Source organism: Thunnus maccoyii, chromosome 23 (assembly GCF_910596095.1).
Source record: "Thunnus maccoyii chromosome 23, fThuMac1.1, whole genome shotgun sequence".
NCBI lineage: Eukaryota > Metazoa > Chordata > Actinopteri > Scombriformes > Scombridae > Thunnus > Thunnus maccoyii.
Window position 1 is genome coordinate 18,518,280 of NC_056555.1, and position 20,633 is coordinate 18,538,912.

Consider the following 20,633-nt stretch of genomic DNA (forward strand, 5'->3'; position numbering starts at 1 on the left):
ATATCGTCCTCATTTTGACTTAGATCTCCTTTTGAATCCACTTCTCATGTCTCTTAGAGCTCCTTCAATTTGGGAAAGCAGTGAGAGATCATGTCTTTAACCTGATTGTATCTGATCAGTGAATCTCTAATATACCCTTACATGTTAATTGCAGTCGCCCCCAAACATACAAATGTAGTTAATACGAAGTTTCAAATCAAAACATTGTTTGACATGGGCTTTGTATGGTCACCTCCACCAGTCCTCTTTATTATTGTAATGAGAGTGTTATGAAACTGTTCATCAAAAAGATGAAATACTGGAGCATGTCATTCAGAAATAATGAATATTTATGATAACTGAAGTGGACACTCAAAAGCTGTTCATTTTTTACAATGCAGTCAATATATGACAAAATATGACAAGTCTAATATTGAGTTGGATCCTCTTTGACTCCACATCTTAAGCCTTTGAATGCTTAAAATCTTAAGTGAACTTAATAAACATCTTTAATATTTGTACATGACATGTAAATTGCAGTTGCCCACAAATAAACAAATACAGCTATTAGGAACCTTCTTCAAAGAATCCAATGTCAACATCAATTGACACAAGGTTTTATTTTCATTTTATTTTCCTTCTCTGTACATCTATAAATCCTCTTAAGTATTTTATGTGTTATGAGACTACTCATCAAATAAACGGTATATATGCTCAAAACCTCTATTTACTATGCAATTATTGTACAAAATATGAGCAAGTCAAGTCCCCCTTTTGAAATGTCATAAAGCTTAAAAAATATTTAATTTGGGAACCCAACAAGAGTTAATAGCTAGATTTTACTAGACCTTTGTACATTACGTGTAAATTCCCAAACAACCAGCCATCCCTTTACATTCAAACTACAATATTTATGACTGTCTGACTCGCCTGACAGCAATAAGCAAAATATGAGTCACAATTGATCCCTATAATGTTGATAAATGGGCTTAAGGCCATTTAGCCCATCGATATGTGTGTGGCCCACAAAATGTAAGACAATCTGGAGATTCCCACTTTTGACACATGCATGAATTATTCTCAACAGGTTGCTCTCCACAACCAAAACCCTCCGGACTAGCATTACTGTCTAAACACAGGAGATGGGTAATTGAGCATTGATGATTGCGTGCTTGTGTCCGTGTCAGTTAAAAATGTGTGTGTTTGCCGCATGCATCATCCCCGAAATGCAGCAAGGCGTACAGCAGGAATGGTGAGCATTTTATTCTGGCGGTGTGATGTTGTTGCTGGTACGCAGCTTCTTCACGTGCGGGGAGAGAGTCGGCTGAAAGCAAACAAGAGACCGAGGATCAACTGTCCCGTCTGAGTTGCCACACACATGCACGTGCAGACACACATGCAGACGCAAACACACAAGACTTACGCCATGCCTGGTGCCATGTATTTCACTGGCCCTGAAGGTCATCACCACCTGTTTGATACTATAAAAATTCTAGTGTTACTGTTGTGGAAGTTATTGGAGATAGAGTTTCATTACGTGTGTATGTGTTTGTGTGTAATAGTAGTGCAGATGCATGTAGGAAAATAGGCAGGTGTAATATTATTGATAGGGATGCATCACTCTGCACTTTTAAGCTATTTCACGTCATCGTCATATGGTGGGAGATAGCCAGAAAATAATTTATTGAGACAATGTTTTTGCAGAGCAAAAAGATTAATGAAGACTATAATGAGTAGTAATCCACTGCAGAAATTAATTGTCCATCTAAAATAAAGTTCAACACAGGCCTGCCAGCTCTGCTCACAGATAGAAAATCAATTGCTGTGAGAAGAGAATATGTTTTTACAGAGAAAGTCCCTGGCAGAGGTTTTAGGGGATGGTTACCCTTAATGACTTAATCCATGCTCAGTCTCAGTGGCCTTAGCCTTTTGTGTATGTGTATGTGTGTGAGTGTAATCCTCGCTGTGAGATGGGAGCCCAGAGCTGACCTCACTGTTTGGTTTCACAGTGTCTCCGGGGGCCCTCGGAGGTTCTGGGGCCGGTCCTTACAGCAGAGAGGTCTGAAACGCTGACATGCAGGCCGGGGTCCGCTGGGAACACCGGCCTCGGCTCCTGTTACCGCCGGGTTAGTCACGCTCTGTGAGATTTATGTGTGGAACAGTAGTGAGGGTTTGGGTTGCACGATACCACCAAAGTGTCGCGATAATAATCCCCAGCGGTATTGAACTTGTAATACCAAAGATGCCCAAGTATTATAATTTTGTCTATAAGCATTCAAATATACGGTGTGACCAACTTGTGTCAATGTCAGCCCAATGTCAATATAGATACGTGAACACTATCTGCAGTGAACTGATTTTCAAACTTTATGACTAAAACGTATCTGCTTTCTTTTACTTAATTCCAGGCACAGTTTCTGTCGTCAGATATTCTAAATTATTCAAAGAAAGTGTGGTTCAATTATATCTTCCACACTTTAATTAACACCATGTCAGCCTTCTCCTCCAAATGGCCTTTCAGTGATAAATAATAAAAAGAAAAAAAAAATACTGCAAAGAATTCACAGTCTAGTCAAACTCAACACATTTTAATAATGTGATGAACTAGAAATCCTCATTAAAATACTTTTGGAGAGACTTCTTCTACGCTTGATTCAAAAGAAAAAACCCATTTCATCAAGTTATATCTGTTCATAACGGTGTCCCAAAGCCTTTATCTATATTGACATTGGGCTGACGTTGGGCTGATTTCCTCAAAACAAAATCTGCCAGTGCGGTAAAAGACAGTTTCCAACTGAAATGAGCTTTTTCCAAGAGTTTTTTTCCTATCTTTCAACAAGAATGAAAAAATGTCAGTTTAGAGACAGTAATCGAGAAAATCAAGAAATCAAAATGAATTGTAAACGGGCGAAATAATCATACTATACTCTTTTTTTTTTTACCTTTTCTTTGAAGAAAATTACACTAAATTATGGACAAAAATAACTAAATAAGAAGTATGGTCTCAGAAAAAGAGCTGATACTGTTTGTGTCAATTTCCTTAATGTGTCTTGTTCTGAAATATGATTATATAGTAAAGGTTTGATGTCATGTCATTCACATAGGGACTTTTTCAATCCGCCTTCTCTCCATACACTTCAACACTATCTATATCCAGTGATATCAGCAGAGTCTCCTTAAATCTAAATGTGGTAAATGACAACTGGAACCTCATTATGCATTGTTGATTCTATAAGCTGTTTACTCTGCATTGGTACAAATGGCGTTGGCAGGAAAAACACCTCGAAACACTTCAACGTCAACACATTCTTCAAACATCATAAATTCCTTCATTAAATTTTTGCGTGGACCGCATCACCAACCCGAATTCCTGCCTAATCTTCAATCAGAGCAAATATTTCCAGAATGTCCTCTTCATTTTTTTCTCCAAGCAGCGATTGAGATATTGCTCAATAAAAGCTTTCACGCAGGGAAAAACATCTGACAAACTTATCTTCATGAGGGTGGACCACACAACAAGATAACTGGATGTGTGGTGGTCGTTTTTAAAGCAAGCACTTGTCCTGGCTGACATTTGGACAGGGCGCTGGTTAATGTGTTGTTTCACACTGTTTAGCGTTGATAGGGTCCGCTCGTGGTGTGGATGGAGCCAGGCAGGACCACCTCTCTGGTGGGTGACCCTGGGTGCTTGGGGCAGGGGGGACAGGTGGAGCGGGACCCCCCATACTTAACAGTGGACCTCCAGTAGAGAATATGTAGTCCTGTCTGCTCAGGTGGATTATCACCTTGGGATTTTGTATGTATTTAACATATTTTTTATGAGTAAACCAGAGTTCTTAATGCACAATTTCCCCATATTTCACCCAGTGTAAGCTATATAAATTTTCAAAGGTCAACTGCAAAGTTAAATTGTTAAGGTACGGCTTGTTTCTAGTAGCAAGAAACTTATTCTCCTGATCATAAAACATGTTTTTCAGATATTAAACACCTACTGGTTTTTGTATTTCTCAACTGCAAGTGTTGGCTAAAAGCTGTGTTATTACACCTCAATTCTTCGTGTAGGAGGGTTTAGCATCCCTGTGCTAGATTGCAGAGACATAAGGGCTGCACACACACACCCCTGCATGGATGCAGACCACAAACAGGCAGCATAAACAATGCAGAGTCTGCCTTGTGTTTTATCTCCTTGCCACCCACAGTTTACGCCAGCGGGGAGCTGAAACCTTGCTCTGCCCGGGGTTCATGTGTAAGCCCTCCAGCTAATCACCATACCCAAGCCCATCACAAAGCATGGCTCCAGCCCATTAGAACTAAACCACCCTCTGGCTCCTAGTCAAATTATCAAAACACAAACTGTAACTTTAAACTGCTATTAGACATCATTTCAGTTTCCCACCAGCCCAGTTCCGCTGCCGGCTGAAAATCAAGCCAGCCTCAGTCTGTGTTTTTGCCCCTTTGGAGAATTTCAGACATTGTTTTAAGAGAGCAGCGCTGATGTTTGAGACCCTCACGCTCATTTGGACATTCTTTGTGAGTGAGGAGTTCCTTTGGGGCCAATGTTTGAGTTTTGAGTCATTTCTTCACGCTTCTCGAATGGAAAGAAGACAGTCAAAATGATGAACAATAGGAGGAATGGAGTCATCTTGGACCAGTGATTGCACTCTTTTCCGTTCTGCTTTTCTTTGGCACTTAGACACACCAGTGTCCAGGAGTGACCTGCATGACCCATTCTTAACAGTACTTGACAAAGGAATGCACGTCTTTACTCTCTGCTATTAACACCCCGAATTAATCACTGTAGTCATGATTCAGTCCTGTGAAAGAGATTATTCAGCGACGACTCACTGATTCCAGAGCTGCCCCTCAACTCTCCTCCCACCTTCTCTGTACTGGATCGAAGCAGATGAAAGGCAACGTCAGTGGTTGTCAGTGGTGTTTGTCGAACATGTTTTTCTTGATTCCCTCTCCCCGTGTGGTCCCCGTTGGCCTGCTTTCAAAAACAGCCTCCCGAGCCTGGGGAGAGGTGGTGACTAGGAAGAAGGAGTTAATCACAGCAGCTGAGTCTGTACATGTCAGAATACTGATCTCACTGGGAGCACCACAACATGAAGAATTTTGATCCCGTCTTGTACCTCGCCACTGAACACAGCCCGCTGTCCACTGAAACGTACAACACACTGGTTCAAATTGGTTGTACTAGTGTTATAATACGTTGTGCTTGCTTGAGCCCAAAGGGTGTAAGATTTTCTAGACCTGCGGAGACCAATTATAGTCAAAATTTGGAAATCCTTTAAAAGAAACCAAGTCCCCCAAATTGATCGAGCAAATATGTAGTTTGACCAAGTGCCGTCCAGAATGACACATAGGAGCGTTTTCTAATCTGGCGCCCCCTATCTGCAGTAATCAGCAGGACAACATCGTTTGTCTGTGCTTTTACAAATCACTGTTAAAAAATAATGATGTTTTATGATGTGACAACGCTGTGGTTAAGATCTGGTTAGGTTTGAGCACAAAAACCACATGATTAGGGTTAAAATTATCGCTTTTTTAAGGTTAGAGAAATATGCGGTGTGGTTTAAGATTCAAGATTCAATAAACTTTATTGTCTGTCACATAGTAACAAAATTCCTCTTTCACATGATTCAATCAAAGACAAAGGTAGACAAACGTAACAATATCAAAGTAGAAACAGTAAAAACATCACAGTAAAAAAAGTTATGAATGCTAACATCAATACTGTTAAAGGACAAGTTTAGTTGTGAATATCTGTATGTGCCTCAAGTCCTCGCTGTTGGAAATGTAAAAACAAAGAGTCCAATTGTTGGGTTAATGCCTCCATCCACCCCTCCTCCTCCATGTGACGTATACTGTATATATATATAAATACATATATACATATACATTATACATACATATATATATATTGTATATATATACATTTTTCTTGGGAGGACAGCGTTTTAAAAAAAAAACAAAGAATATGTAATAGTTTTTTTATGTGACTGCAGCAGGTGTGATGACTTTTACAAAGTGGAAATTACCCAGTAAACATTGATTTTACTGCAGGTACCTAGACAGATATAGCTATAGACGTCAAGATTAAAACCAAACTAGATTTGGTTGACAAGTGTTTTAAGATGTCTGGATTACATATAACCTTTGTTTCAAATGCATTTAATTACTATATTTCAACATGTAATTAGGACCTACTGCACACTGAAATATAGCTATTAAAGACTTGAAACAACAGTTATATATAACATTGATGTCTAAAAATCTTTTTCTTTGGAATAAAATGTAGTTCTGTTTTGACTCGGACAGCCCAGGCATATTTTAAACCTCAAATCACCAAATCATAACTCACTGTATACTTAATAAAAATGTCTTGTCTTTTGTAAGTATGCATGATATGTTTGAATAATCCCATCTTGTGTTATGTCCAAACCCAATACTCTGTTGTAGGAGGAGGAAGTACAAATAATCTGCCAAGCCTGGCTACTTATAATTGACTCTAAAACAGCTTTAAGCTCTGGTGGTTTTCACATTTTAATTAATGCTGCTCATCTGCTGCAACTCAACACGCATTAGTTCGGAGCACCAGAGCTAACAAGCTACCTGGAACTTGAAATTACTCATTCACTACTCCCGCCATAGAAGACACTCAACAGTTTATAATGAGCGGGATTCGGAGGAAGGTAGCCTGGGATGGTGGGTAAAAGGGGAGGAACTACAGGACAACCTGGGTAAACACAACAGGGTCATCCAGGGTTCAAACCCAGAAAACTTCCCTCATCTTCTTTCATTTCATTCTCTCTTATATTCTCCCTCGCTCTATGAAGAAACTCTTAAATTCAGTTTGCCTCCCACAAGCTCACAACCCTTTCTCACCTCTACCGGCTTATTTCTTCACTTCCTCACATATACCTTTAAACTTTTCCATTACAGTGATACAGTACCCTGCAGAGTTGTATCTGATATACGACTATTGCATCTGAATATTAAAACACTACGTGTGTGCACATGCTATTGAAACCTATCGAGCCAGGTGAGATCTATCCTCTGAGACAATCCTGGATAGAATGTGTGGAATTTCCAAAAAAACCCATCTTCCCCCTGCAATGAGTACAGAGATGATTTGCACTCATGCAGCCCCAGCCTTATATCACCGGGAAGAAGTCTTCACTTCACTTCACTGTGCCCCAGGAGTTAAAGTTACATGATGAATGACAGGGCAATCAGATCGACTTTCCAAATGCAGCGAGACACTGCCGCCCTTGAGACAACGATGGAGGAAGAATTGTTTCACAGCCAGGCCAAAAGGACATCCAGATAAAGCCGAAGCGGATATGGAGTGTGAAACGTAACAATAGATAACAACTGATACAATACGGGTTTTTTTTTTTTAAGTGATCGTGCTTTATCTCCTCGGAGTAAATTGGTCTTCATAACCTAATTATCCCTGAGAAGAATATGAAGAAGAGTGAGGGGGGGGAGGAAGGGTGTATGGGGGGGTGGGTTGGGGTGACGGGGTTAGAGGGGATCGGGGTGTCACTGCTCCGCTGAGCCTTCATTGAGCGTTTGATGGATGCTCTGTAACCAATGGAGATAGAGTGCCCCCATAGCCGGGGCGAGCACACAATCTTCTCAGCAGATTAACTCCCATTGATTTATAGAGATTTACCTCAGGAAAGAAAACAGCTGGCAAAAGGACAAATACCAGAACTGGCAAGGCATAAATTCAAGAGGAGAAGAGGCAGCTAATTTGTTAAAAAGATGATTCGTATCACCGTAAAAGCAGACAGGGGATAGAATTACTGAGCAGTTCAAGACATTAAAACAAGCGGGCAATGTGATCAAGAAAACAAAGCGTTTAATAACAATCGCTCCTTTTCTGACAAATCCTTAAAGCAGAATTACGTTCTTGGTCATTTGGGGGCAGCAGAACAAGCTGGAAGTACAACATCTGACGTATTATCACCTTCTAAGAGACACATAGCAACATCAGCATTCATTCGTTTTCTGTCCAGCTGATGGATGTGAGAGCGATATTCATTCTCCTTTTAGCCCTGTGCTCCTGAGCAAAAAATATTTGGCTGTTTATCTCGCTAGATGCTCCTCTATGAAAGCTCAGCGGTAACTTTGTCTGGCTGCTGTTCGGTGCTGATAGCGTACAGGTGGTTTATCAAAGACTAACTGCCTTCCCCTGTTGCTGAATAAGCAGTTAGTCTATGGGCCTCAAAACCAAAACACTAAGCTAAAACAGGCTGAAAAGGTTCATAAAGTCACAAAGGGGGAGGAGACGCTGATTCCAGATGTATTTTTGCCACTGTAAACATTTTATTGTAATAATTTCCTCAATGTTCCATCAAAACAGAGGAGTATCCTGGATAATTGTTTATGACCATCAGTTTTAACCATTTCAACTTTTTAAAAATGTTTGTTTTACAGCAATTTGGAATGGCAGATTGTTCTAAATACTCTAAATATCCATTGTCCTCAGCAGTTGGTATGGAAAAGAAGCCAATCAAAGGTGTAAATTAAAGTGGTAGGAAATTCAAGACACCTTTTTTTTTTCAGATGGGAATAAAACATGACTCCTTAGTTGCCGAATTCAACCAAAATTTAAACGCAATTTATCCAAAAAGGTTTTTTTTTCAACTGGTCTGTGGATTAATTATCCAAACAGTGTAAACTTAAGCTTCTGCCAACTGTAAGCTGAATTTAAAGCTTGCTGATTAGATGTTAAATGCTCGGTAACTGTAGTATGTTCGTACCCAGGTTTCAGCTTTTTCTAAAAGAACTATATACTTTGTAACACAGTTGCATCTTTCATACTGATGATTCAACCGGGAATGTTTAATGTCCATCAGAGATGAAGGGAAACTGCAGAACTGGGTGATTACTCTCTGTAGGTTCATCATAGGAGCGACACCTGTAACATTACACATGGTCATTTGATCCATTGTTAATATAAAACATATTGCGCAGTGCAGCTTTTAACTCGTACCGATCGGATAACTGCTGTATAAAGCCAACATGTCCAAATAGGCTTTATTCTTATCATGTGTGAAATGGCCTTGCTGCTAAGTACTGATTTCACAATTTTATCTAGGACGCTAATAAACCTGCCAGAGGTTAGAGACGTCTGAGAAGGCTGAATAATTCAGACTCTGAGAGGAAGCTATTAAGTATAGATTATCTGAGGAGTTGAAATCAGGTGAGTGGAGATAAAATGTTAGAATCAGACAATAGCTATTGAGGAAGAAACCTGTATTGGATTCATTTTGGACAAAAAGAAGAAAGCTATGTTTTGTTCAGTCATATCATCTTTCCCGTCCCACACACACACACACACTCACAGAGAGAAAGAGAGAACATGTTCCTATTGCTTCTCCTCCGCTTCCCACTATTAACACCACTCCATTAAATTGAAATATCAGATGTAGCCCTAATATGAACGCAGCTCCCATGACATCAGCTCCATGTTTTGGCCAAAAAGGCCTGAATCTTTGGCACAAAAACATCCACCCAGCATGTGTCTTATTTTTGTAGGCTTAAAGGCAAAAGTGGAGGTTCAGTAACTAATTACATTTACTCATGTTACTGTAAACGATCAGCTTATCAGGCTTAAAATTGTGCTTCAAAGACTTTGAATCGCAGTATTTCCTTTTTATATAAATTTCCCTACATTTTAAACTGCATCTATTACATCCATAAATGTTGTCAATTCTTCATGAACATCAGAAATAAAAAAAAGTGCTTTTTTGTGCACTGTATTTCACATATTCTCTACTCCAATTAAAAAAAATCTCCCTTTTCAAGAGAAAGATGACGTCCAACACTGATACATTCCTAAAAATATCACCACTATTTTTACTACTACTTAAATTAAAAATGCAAAAAGCCACTCTAGTAGGACACTGTAGTGCTGTTAAAACCATCATCCATCCACAGAAGTGGTTTTTTGGTGACTGGCTGATTCAAAAGCAAACCCCCCCCCCCCCAGACAAGTCAAGACAAGTCAAGGCAAGTTCTGTCATGTTACGTCGTCACTTCAAAGTCCCTCAGGTTTTAAAATAGCGGTAGATTCTGCTAATTAAAGGATAGGTTTTTCATTTCTTCTCTAAAACAATAGTCAGACGCCCATGTTTTTCTTGCTTCAATCGTTCCTCCTGTTCATACTGACCATTAGAAGTTGAAGAATGTTTATTTGAAGATAATATAGGGCTTCAACCGTCCAGTTAGTTAATATACCTCAAAGTTGCTGTCTTTTTAGTGCCAAATTCCCTCTTTTTCTGCAGCTGATCAGGAAAACACCGTCCAGGGAAACACAAGGAGGGATTTTTTCTACTTAAAAGACTGTAACTGTGGCAGATATCCACTTGATTTGATTAACTCAGCTGCCTGAAGCCTCATATTATCATTGAAACTGCATTATGAAAGGATCTTCTAAAGGCCAGTATGAACAGGAGGAATGATTACAGCAAGAAAAACATGTTTCAACATTCACACGGACACCTGACTGTTGTTTTCAGACTGACTTGAAAAATTGTGAGCCTATCCTTTAACCTTGAGGGGGGGGGAGGCTGCTTTACACAATACTACACATCTGTCCATCCTTTAGTTTTAGACTGTGTTATGGCCCAGAGCCTCTGATCAGAAGACCGGAGGGACCTATAAGCGTTCAATATTTGTTCAGTAGCATACAGTAGTTCCCTCCTGTGGATGCACTCCTGTATTAGATGCAGCTGTAGTTGCGTTTAGGTATGCCTCTGCGGGCTTTGTGTGTAATAATGTTACACGGCTCCTGCTCGACAGATGTGCACCTCCCTCCCTCTGACTCACACACACACACACACACACACATACGTACAGATGTGCATCAACAGAGAAAGAGAGAGAGGTCTCCTTCCCCTCCTCCTCCTCCTCCCTCTCCCCCCCTCAGAATATCCTTCCACACCTTGTTGATGGGACCGGAACTTTCCTGTGTTTCGCCGGGGTGGGCTCCGCTTGACTCATGGGGCTGAATGAGAGGGGTCGCGACCCGTGCTATGAACTGCTTCCTGTTTCTGTTGAAGGGGTCTTCCGAGGCCTGTGGTGATCACAGGAGAGGCATCGGAGAGCAGCCGCGGCGTATCCGGTTTGAGGTGATGCTGCCACAGTAAAAAAAACATACATCAACAGTAGCTGGAACGGGAGGGATGGGAGATAGTGAAATGCTGTTATTTACTGCTACGAGGGCGACAGGGAGAAATATGTTCTCTCTTACAGATTAGGAAGACAAAGAAGAAGAGAGATACTGTAGTGCTAGCCTGGGGAGCTCACACAGCTTGATTTTTTTTACTGTGGTTCCCAACCTTTTTGCCTTGCTACCTCTTAAAGGAGAATTCTGGTTTATCTGAACTTGAGTTTTGATCTTGAGTCAGCAGTTTATCCAGATTATATAATCACTTTACGGGACTTTATTTGGAGGTGAAACCAAAAGTAAACGCACCCAAAATGTTGAAAGAAATCACATTAGACAGGAAAACTGTGTGAACACAACTACGGCAAGTACAGTAGGTCAAAGTTTGGGTTATTAATTTTGCCATTTACCTTTGTTTTCTATTCCAAATAAGTTTGGATTAGGTTTCTTTCAGATCATGTGACCACTCGTCTTTTTGCCCCCATCAGACCTTCCAGTGATATGACCTCATTCTCAAATTTCAGCAATGAACTTGGCGTGTACAACATCATTACTGGTGGACAAATGATGGCCAAAACTATGAAGACCCAGGTTATAAATAAACAAGGACACAGGTTTGCTTATGCTTCATGAGTCGTGAGCAGCTCAACCAAATATTCCCTCCTTGAATTTGTTTCTTTGAAAAGGTCAAATTATCCATAATTTCAAATCAGAGGACCGATGTGAGAGAATTAAGACACAATTTCTCTTTCAGATTTATCTTGAGACCCCTTCATGGCGATGAGACAATGGTTCAGATGAGGAGATTAAACGTGAGCTACTTGAAAACAGACAGTCACCTGAAAAACTCATTTGAAATATAAGCCCTTTTCATTTCTTCAATATGCACAGACTGTTTCTACTCCATTCATGCTCTACACAAAGCAAGTGAACAAAAGCTATCACCTGCAAATTTATTCGACTCTCTAAACTTTATGCAAGCACACGCGATATTTGTCATGTTACTGTCTTATGAGTTGTATAATTAGGAGAAGGTGTTTTACTGGTTCCTGGAAAGTTCCACTACACCTCAGTAACCTGTCGTAAATCAACATCCATTAGCACAAAGCTCAGAAAAATAATGTCAGTGTAGGAAAAGTGTCATAAACCCTCCAAAATCACTACGTTAAAGCCAATAATCTTTAAATACACAGTCCGCATGAGGCTTATCTCTTATCTAACAAAAACTCATTGCCTTATGCGATTTGCTTCTTCTTCTCCTCTCTTGATGGCTCCTCTGACCTCCTTCTGCCCCACTGACAACTGTCATGCACTGATTTAGGATTATTTTTAAATCAGGAGCTGTCGAGGTTTGACGAGACAAGGATGGGGTATCCGTATCCCTGGAGGGCTTGTAAATCTGGACAGTTTACTACAGAGAGGGGGAGGAAATAACCCTATGCTCTCCTTGTCCAAGCCCGGCATAATCCCACCACTTCCTCTCCTCCGCTCTGCTGCCCGGGCTCACGCCGTAATGCATTTTCTGTAACTAACAGCCGTTGTTTCCCGATTGTCACGCTCCCATCCCTTTCTCTTGGAATGTGTGTATGTGTATATACTTGTGTGTGTGTGTGTGTGTATAGAAGTAGGACAGGGTGTTGGGGTTTAAAGCTCTCCGTTGGCCACAGAGCTGTGGAATCGGGAAAAAAAAAAAGGAGAGAAAGACTGGTAGTAGAAGGTCTGGAATTGCAGTTAATATTAACGCCACCCTCCTCCCACCCTCCTCCTTCCTCACCCTGTGATGGGGCTCTGGCAGGCAGTCGGGGTGCCGCAACCTGGGGCCTCCCGCATCCGTCACGCTTGCCCCCTCTCCACTCGAAACAAGAACACATGGGTGTCAAGTCCTCTCGTGCTGGCAGTGTCCATCCCCTTTCAACAGCTTTTGCGCCGTTTAATTAGCCATGTCCCCCTATCTGCACATATAGGGGGCATGACAGGCCGAAAACACACACACGTACTCGACGCAGGATGGCACACCGAGCGAGTTTTGGCAGCAGTCGGAGGGCAATCAATTCATGCTCTCCTCTCTCAGTAACATTCTTCACAACACCTCCTGACAGGTCTGAGTCAAAGTAGCTCATGTGCTCTGCAGCACTTAGTGAGTCTGTCTAGGAGGTCAAATCCCTCAAAGGAGTGCAACAGGTTTTTGGGAGATTTGCCAGCGTAGGCCTTTAAGTGATGAGAACATCGATAATAAATTTCACCTGCCCCCCCCTCCACCCCCTCCCTTGTTGCTTGTATTAACATTTTAGACACTTTATGGTATGTTAAGTGAAAAAGATGACTCATTGTCACAGCTTGATCAAAATGCAGAACAATACTCTTTTAAAATATAGAGAGAGAGTGGTGTTTGGTGTTTTAATTAACTGAAACCAGTTGATTTGACCAAGTTTCCCTCTAAAACTGTTTCAGGGGAGTAATTACAGATTTACCTGCTGTAAAGTGTTGAGCTCTTATTGGCCACCATTTTTGCTGTACCTTCTTTAGAAACAGGAGGAAGAGGTATATGATGATGATGAGAAAATGAGACAATGCTGGTAAAAATGGGTACAGCCAATGTATAGGTGTTTGAGGGATGTTTAGCGGCGTGCATTGGTGTCTGCCAAAGTGGTTTTCTTAATATCACCACTCGGGGATGTCAAAATCAGAAGGGGGGGGGCGTTTGTTTTGTTTAACCCCAACCAGTTGGTGGAGTGCCTTATCCATCCCAGTTATTTTCAGTTGACACGGAAGCCACATTGATCAATAAAAATATGTCAATATCATATGTCAGTATAATATACAGTAGCTTGATAGCTAGCTAGCTATGTAGGAGGATGATGTTGCCATTCTTAATGCCGCCTACAAAACTCTCTAACCGGGGGAAACATCTGTCAGTGGGCACAACACCAGAGTTATATGAACCGCTTAACTAATCATAAATGTAGGTGGTGTGGTGTGGAGGTGTGGAATCAGGCTATATGTGTAGAATTTTTATGTTATTACAGACTCCCACCAGAAGCCCCAAATTTAAACATCCTCTTTAAATGTGTCTCTCTCTGACATGGGCACATTTCATTTATGATTACCCACAAAATTTGATTTAAAGAACCAACTCCTGATCCAAACATCCTAACAGCTTGATGCCATCTAGCCAAACCAACAGGTCCTTTCATACAACACTACAAATACAGTTATTTATGTCTTCAAATGCCGTTAAAGCTTGTTTTTTTTTTTTACATCCATAATGTTTGTTAGCACAGCAGTTAAACAGGCCTTTGTCGTAAATTATGATCAGTGCAGCCAAGACGAATTTCATGCGACTCAAACTCTGCAATTATATCTGTGATTACACTTATCACAAGATTAAGCTTGGCTGAGATAATACTAGTGATTGTTTATCACTAAATATAGAGTTAAACTAAAGATAAATAAAGATAAAAACACCAGAGTCATTGATCTGATAATGATTGATGATTATAGTGCACACATTTTCCTCTCCACAAATCTTGACGTATTCCTTTCATCATGACATTAAAAGAAACAACAACAAATGTGGCAGGAGTGAAAGATAACCTCTATACTTCAAAGCTGTCTGGAGTCCTGCCTCAGAGCGCTCTGAACTCTAATAATCTGCTCACCCCTGCCGCACAGGAGGTGAGGCTCTCTTGTATGAACTGTGTGTTTTCACTAAAATAGATCTTGGCCGGGCAGGCTGACCTCCCGAGGAGGGGGGATCAGCGCAGGTCCTCCGCAGGTTGTCGCAAGGAACCAGAGCACCGCGGCCAGAGCTGAAGGGTAAAGGTTGAAGGGTGTGTGAGGTAGCCTATGACCTCCCGATTTGGCTCAGGCGTAACAGCCGAGCTCTCGGGGGTGGGGGGGGGGGGGGAAACCCCTGCATGACCCGGCTCACCCTGCATGCAGGCCACGTCCAGCGCCGCATCGCCACCACCACGCCGCCTGCACAAAGATGGAGGAAGAAAAAGAGACAGAGAACATAAAGAGGGGAGTGCGGAGGCAGATTTTAATGGGAGACAAAGGTTCGGCGATGTGAGCACACTGGGACTAATTCCGCTTTAGTTCAAGTCTAGGTTAAATGCGTTGGGAATGAGTCAATGCTGGCCGCAGAGAGTGTGACTAACAGAGCGGGTCAGTAACAGGGAGCCCTTTTCTGGCTGCTTTCAGACCAAAAACAGGCTGAGAGGAGAGCAAGCGAGGCCTCTTTGTGCAGAGCGAAACAGATGAGATGAATCCATCATCAGCTCGATATTCTCTCTCTACCCTTGACGGTAACAAAGAGTACTTTAAGGGAAAAGGAGGGGGGTGAAACTAAGTGCAGCGTGGGATTGTGGAATAAACAGAAGAGACCTGACTTTAAAGTTGTCATCAGCAGTCACGCCAGACCTCTGAAATGTTTATTTCAAACATCCAGGTGGCTGGTCAAATTCGATTGTTGTCCTTTTCCACAGACGTTTAGTGCCAGCAATAAAACCTCTTTGTAAAAAGTGAGAAAATGGACACAAAACAATTCACACAAAGCAGTTATTTGCTAAAAAAAAAAAAAAAAGTTGGAAAAAACAACACTTTAAAACCAAGGCCATTGTTTCTCAGAAGAGATTTATTCATGTTTCCTCTCCAATAATGATTCTGCAAAGATAAATGATCCCAGGTAGCATTTAACCCTCCATCCAATCATGTACGTTTATCATATTTAAACTATTTTAAATGCAAAAATTGTAAACTTGCTTGATTGATAGTCTCAATTAGGGGTGAGGTACTGATTGAAATGTGTCTGTCAAGTATCAGTATGCAAGTATAATATATGGTTGCTGATCTTAAAGGAATAGTTTGACTTTTTGGGGAATATTCTATTAGCTTATTTACTTCTTTCCCAAGAGTTAGATGAGGAGGATCGATGCACTCTCATGTTTGTATGGTAAGTATTAGCATAAGACTAGAAACAGGGGGGGAAAAGCTAGCCTGGCTCAGCCTAAAGGTAAGAAACTGAAATCTACCAGCACCTCTAAAGTTCACTAATTAACAGTAATGTCTAATTTGTTTGCTTACTGAAGTGTACAAATGACGATTCGATGTTTTGTTGGGTGGGCAGGAGCACTTGCCAGTTAAGTAGTAGGAAATTTCGGCTCCCTGCTAAGCTAAGCTAACCTCCTGCTGACTTCAGCTACATATTATACACATATATATAGTATATATACAACCATACAGAGTGATATCATTTTATCTGTTAACAAAAAAAGCAAATAAGTGCATTTTCTAAAATGTCAAACTACTCCTTAAAGACGACTTTTGTCAATTAACTGACTGTTTGATCTATAAAATGTTAAAAAATGCTGATAAATGCTCATCACAAATTCTAAGAGGTATTGTAATGGGTTTAAATTACTTGTTTTAACATTTCAAAACCCCAATTATAACTTAAATACAATTTACAGAGAAAAGCAGAAAATCCTTAGAAATCATTGAAATGGTTAATCAGATATTAAAAAATTGTTGTCAGTTAATTTCTGTGGATTGTGAATCTTGATTTAGCATAAAGACTTTAAACAAGATTGAACTAAGAAGTTTGATATTGTTAAATGAATAAAAAAAAGGAATCTGTAGAATTTATTTCCCCAAAACTCAAGTATTGAAAAAAGTGTCCTTTTTTATTGTAACTGTACTTAATCTAATTATATTGGCAAGGGAGCTGAAAATGTTGAATGACCCAGCCTTTGTCTCAAAGGAGACATCCTCCATCTTTCAGATACACACAGACACGCTTGTAGAGATCACCTCCTCTCAAGGACAATGCAACAGATAAGCAGCCAGTCCCTCATTATCACTCTCAGGCCCAAACAGTGGCGCGTCGCTTGGCTCAGCTTCCTCTCCGGTGAAGCCAACATTTGTTGCTGCCTGCTACTGTCCCCTGATCCTCAGCCGCTGGCACCCTTGACCAATTGTTGTTTACTCATTCAGGGCAATGAGGCTTGATGAGGACTAGACCACTGCAGGGAAGAGGAGGAGGAGGAGGAGGAGGAGGAGGAGGAGAGAAGTGGTCAATATATGTTAATGAACATCTCTCCCTCTTTCTCTCTCTTTTTGTCTCTGCAGAGATGATGCCGATAGAGAGAATGAATGAGTGTACTATAGAGGTCGTGCTTGTAGCCCATTTGGTTTTCATGCATGTGGGTGTAGTCATATGCTGTCATTAGTTAATTGCAGTATGTGTGTTCATGGAGGCGTTGTGAGGAGAGGTGGGGATGAAGTACAAGTGATGACAAAATGCATCCTGGCCTAACACCTCAGTGTTTGTGCGATTTGGAGACCTAGAGGGACAGAGGCGTTAACAGAGGAAAGGCAGGTGCTAGGTTCTCTGTGTGTGTGTGTGTGTGTGTGTGTGTGTGCGTTCAGCCACAAAGGAATAAATCCTGCCTACTAAACACCAAAAAGAATTACAAGACCCGTTGTTGTTGTTTTGTTGTTGTATTCCAAATCGAATTTATTCAATTTACCGTCAGTTTTTAAATTGCTAGAAAAGCAGATAAACAGCAGCGCGGCTCGTTCCGAGATAAGAAAAACAAACCAATACAGGTGCAAACATGTTGCACATTTCCTTGTATGTGTTATATGTGGTGCAACAAATTACATTTAACCACACAGTGCAACAAAATGCATTTCATATTTATTCTTCATTTCTGGTAGCCATGCATATATTACCTTCAAAAAAATCATCTAGTAATCGGTTGCTGGTGCCACTCTCTCATGAAGCACCATTTATAAAAGGTTTATATGTTGTATTTTCTGGCTTTATTGATGGTTAATGAATCATTTATTAATGATAACAACTTCTATGTTGCCAGGTTGCTGAATTACTGTCTTACATTCAAGTAAGCCATTAAGTCTGCAGTTATAAATGTTAATAAAGGCTTACAAACCAGTTTTGCAGTTACATGTTAGTTTCTCACTTTCTAGTAAGCATCCAGAAAAAGTCGTGTGTTTTTCACAAGGATCCATTACATCTGCCGTTGTAAATGTGAAAAAGTAGTAAATAAATGGATTGCTTCCTTTTTTCCAGAGGGTCAGAGGTCAAATGGAGGAGCCTACCTGATGAACTGAAGAGATCAAAACACAAAGCAAGTGTGATGTTGGACATTTCACAACCTAGTAACCCAAAGATGTTTCTCAACAATGGCTTATAACTTATCTAGAAAGCATCAGTAAATGATTTTTTATCCTTAAGGCATCAGTGGTACCTGGTAACCTAATAGACATGATACGTCTGTTTCAGTAATCTGATTTGAAATCTGTGGTTCTGCATCTTCAGAAACATAACAAATATATGATATATAAAGTAAAATATGTAATTTATCATTAAATACAGGTTGCATGCAGGTTCTAAAGCTTTAAGAATGTTATTTTGTGATTTCAGTTCATGTTCATGCAGTTTTCTTATTATGACATTATCCATTCTGACCTTAAGCTGTGATAGATACACATAATTTTGTGAAAACATAGATGGAGAGCAATTTTGCCATTAAAGACAGAAAAACAGACACCAATTTTGACACAGCTTTTTTCCCCCCCTCTCTCTCCTTCTACCTCCATTCCCAGCATTAGTTCCTGTTGTCAGCCCTTATTACTTGCTGCAGAAAACACATTTCCACAGGCGCAGAATATGTCATCGGTGTACCATTATGGTCTTTAGAGGTGAGGCGGCAGGCAGGGGCAGAAAATAAACAGTAGTAAACAACAGTAGCAGTGGGGAGTGGGCTTCCCTGCTGTGTTGATTATTGGAGGACTGTAAACAGGCCTGATCCCCCCCTCCCGGGAGCTCACCGAGCGGGAACGGCTGCTGCTGGCTGCCCACAGAGAGGCCAACAACATCTGGACCTCAGCTCAGCTCGGCTCACCTCATCACGCTCCTGTTGTTTGTGGCGGAGTGGTGTGTTTGTGCATCTGCGCTGGGAGAAAAAAAACAAAAAAAAAAACAGATAGCAGCAACAAGCAATCGGTAGTAATTTTGAAAAGAATGCAGTAATTTGGGGTAAAAATGTGAACCTGGACGTATTAGAGAAGCATGAGGAAATAGTCTGCTTTTGTGTTGAGAGTTAATATGTGTAAATATGTGTGTGTGTGTAATCAAATTCTGAAATTTTGGCACACCGAGTGCAGTTTCATTGTAGATTTTCACACACCTGAATACGCTTGAGTGAAATCAGCAGTGGAACATATTGCCTGGTTATGATTTTTAATAAAAAAAAGCCCAGCCACATGCCTTAAATTATAGTCAACATTTGCATTTCTCTGAATGACATGATGTTTGTAGTTATTCCTGAGCCAAACCTGTGCAAATTCAGCGTGGAGGCTGTTGCCAGAGTTTGCAAATCAGTTATTTACTCAAGCAAGTGGATTTGCTCGAAGGCATTTTGGCAAAAATAGACTCAAGTATATTCATTAATTATGTATTTCTTGAACTGAAGGACAATGAGATTCTGTCTGAAATGGCAGCGAGCCAGTTGGACACATGTTTTCTAATGGCTGCTGGTGAAGGGACAGTGTGTTTGTGTTGTTTATTAACTGTCTTGTAGCTCCCTCTGCTGGTAGAATGTGGCCGTAGTGAAATATGCAAAAACTACAGGAAGTAGTTGGTAAAACACAGTTGGAAACTGACCAAACATAACTATACATATCATTTATGCTTGTAAAACTGAAACTAAATAAACATAGAATATAGAGCATGTGGAAACTGAATGAAACTTTCAGTGTTTAACTATTAGAAAAAGAAATATTACATCTTAAGTAGAATATTCTGACGTACTGATAACACAAAAAATACCCCACTGTGTACTTGAAATACTTGTTCTGAACATGTCCTTATCTTTGAAGAATACTATGACAGCTGATGCAAAAACATATTCTAAACTAACAACATGTTTTAGTCTACTTCAGTTCATCTGAACTTCATTAACCTAAACTTTTTAATTATATCATGATCACATCCTCAGAGGTCAACGCTCAAGTTCAGTTAGTTACTTCAGACTAATTTGAGGCGATGCCGTTGCTCATTGTTCTTTCTCAAGGTGATTATCAGTTGCAAACTCAATACACTTCTATCTACATTCATTTAAAACACATACACGAATTCCCCCAGAGTGCTCACAGACAGACAGTGCCTACCAGCATCCTAATAGATTAGTGTTGTTCATCTTTGTCATTTACTTCAATCTAAACCACTTACTCAAGGTTTTTTTTTTTCCAGCTCACCAAGCCAGAGGGAAATATGTAGTTTACCAGCAAAGGCATGTCTTTGCACTATAATTAAGACCTAATAAGATCAAGAACAATCACAAAGTGTATTTTACTTGTGGAATACAGCAACTCCAACTCAACAAGCAACATCCATGATTGCTAAAATTACTAACCATGTTTGCATTTTATGAATAAAAACTTG

At 40.4% G+C, this 20,633-nt stretch overlaps 2 long non-coding RNA genes across 2 annotated transcripts; one reads left to right on the forward strand and one right to left on the reverse strand.

Annotated features, from left to right (window-relative positions):
* The first annotated feature begins 1,360 nt into the window (after window positions 1-1,360).
* LOC121891269 lies at window positions 1,361-20,542 on the forward strand. The gene is made up of 3 exons (XR_006094073.1): window positions 1,361-1,439; window positions 1,989-2,105; window positions 18,258-20,542. It is a non-coding gene; the product is annotated as an uncharacterized LOC121891269 (long non-coding RNA).
* On the reverse strand, window positions 7,828-12,821 carry LOC121891271. The gene is made up of 2 exons (XR_006094075.1): window positions 10,940-12,821; window positions 7,828-8,911 (listed from the first exon to the last, which is right to left on the reverse strand). It is a non-coding gene; the product is annotated as an uncharacterized LOC121891271 (long non-coding RNA).
* Window positions 20,543-20,633: the final 91 nt, after the last annotated feature.